The sequence below is a fragment of the Gossypium hirsutum genome, chromosome A12 (assembly GCF_007990345.1).
Source record: "Gossypium hirsutum isolate 1008001.06 chromosome A12, Gossypium_hirsutum_v2.1, whole genome shotgun sequence".
Lineage (NCBI taxonomy): Eukaryota > Viridiplantae > Streptophyta > Magnoliopsida > Malvales > Malvaceae > Gossypium > Gossypium hirsutum.
In genome coordinates this window covers 64670102-64672244 of record NC_053435.1, presented here as the reverse complement: position 1 = coordinate 64672244, position 2143 = coordinate 64670102, and positions in this window count along the sequence as shown.

Sequence of the window (2143 nt, the reverse complement as noted above, 5' to 3'; positions counted from 1 at the left end):
AGCTTCCATAATCTATCATTAAACATCAAAGAACTCAAGCATTCAACAATGGCATCATTCAAAATCTATAACAGTTTCAAAAACGAAGGTACGAGCTAGCTAGATAAAGCTGCAACAAGTTCAAAAAGGTAGAAATCATTTAAAATCGAGTCAAAACCGTACCTTAATTGACAAAGAAAGCTTGGCCGAATGAAAACCCTATTTTTGTTTCTTCTTATTCAAATTTTCGGTTAAAAGATGAATGAAGAAACAAAATTTGGTTTTCTTTTATTAATATTAACATTAATAATCAATTTACCTTAATAACCTTATTATAAAACATTAATATATCATACAATCAATGTCCAAGACTGTCCACTTAAATTATAAATGGACTAATTACAACTTAAGGACTTCCATTTTAATAAACCATAGCTATTTAATACTTTAAACAATAGAACTCAACTTTTACGCGTTACACGGTTTAGTCCTTTATACCGAATTAAGCATTTAAACAGTAAAATTTCTTTATGAAACTTTCACATAATAATTCTATCATGCTGTGAACTTTAATAAAATAATAAAATAAATATTTTGACTTTGCATTTATCGAGTCAAAACCATTATTCCAATTTGACCTAAAAACGGGCTGTTACACACACACAAAACTGCGCTATAAAATTTTCGTTCAAATCAATTTCATTCATACATATGCAAATTGTCCCTTGGGCCTATGCTGTAACAGTCTGGTTTAAACTTAGTCAGAATAATGGTTTTGGGACCACAAATCTGAATCAAAAAAATATTTTAATATTATTTTTTGTACTTATGATATGTGAATTGGCATGTGTGAAAGTTTCGTATAAAAATTTAATCGTTTGTGTGCTTAATTTGATAAAAGGACCTAATTGCGTAAAATGTAAAGTGGCTTGCTAATTGTTAAAAGTGCCTATATGATATGGCTTGTTAATTTTGAGGTCCTTATGTTGACGCTTGACCATTGAAAGTACAAGTGGACATTTATGGCCTTAATGTAAATGTTTTATATGTTATTTAATTAAGCACAAAATTGGTATTTGGTAATTAAAGCCATAATAAATAAAACAAAACATAAACTTTGCACATTATTATTCTTGTTGGCCAAATATATCAAAGAAAAGGAAGAAGAAAATGAGTTTTAGGGTTTCGACAATTTGATTACTTGATTAAGATATGATTTTAATCCGTTTTTGATAATTTCTACGTTTTTGTGATCGTTGCATTGTATTCTATCAAGGCCATGTCTTAATTTTTTTTGATGATTTTGAGTTATGCAATTGATGAAACTATGAGCTTTATAAAGTTTGATGTTAGTAAATTAAATATATGAGTTGGGCTGATATATTTTGTCTTTGAATTTTTGATGAATTTGAGTAAAATGGGCTAAATTGTGAAATTTGTAATTTAGGGACTAAAATGTGAAATAAATTAAATATGTGGGCTTGTATGAGCTATAGGAATATTCGGCCAATCATATGTCTAAAGAAATTTTGTATATTTTGTGATTTTATAAATTAGGGACTAAATTCTTAAAATGTGAAATGTGAGGGCTAATTTGTAAAATGCCCTAAATGTGTGTTTATGGATTGATTTGAATGGTTTGGTGAATAAAAGAGTTAAATTTGAATTTATATGGATCAAGAATTAAAGAAAACAGAATTAGATCAGGAAAAGTCGAAAGTCGTCGAGTAGCCTAGTCCGTCTACCCGAATCCGTACGAGGTAAGTCTATATACAAATAAATGTATTTGAAATAGTTTCTTGATGCTTATATGTTACTAAACAATGATGGATGACTTTATGCATTAAATATGAGACATTTGAGAAAGTATCGACGAAGTTTTGACATCCGAAAAGCCCTGTACGAACCTTAGGAATAGTTAGGATACATATGTCATGACATATGATCCAATATGTGTTATCGTGTAAGACCACGTGTGGGACGTTGGCATCGACTTATGATTTACATGTAAGACCACGTCTGGGACATTGGCATCGTACTTGATTTCATGTAATACATTATCTGGGACAGTGGCTTCGATATTTGATTACATGTAAGACCACGTTAGATACGTTGGCACTATACGAGCTTTCTAAGTTATCCGCGTCTCCTTATGATTCTGAAC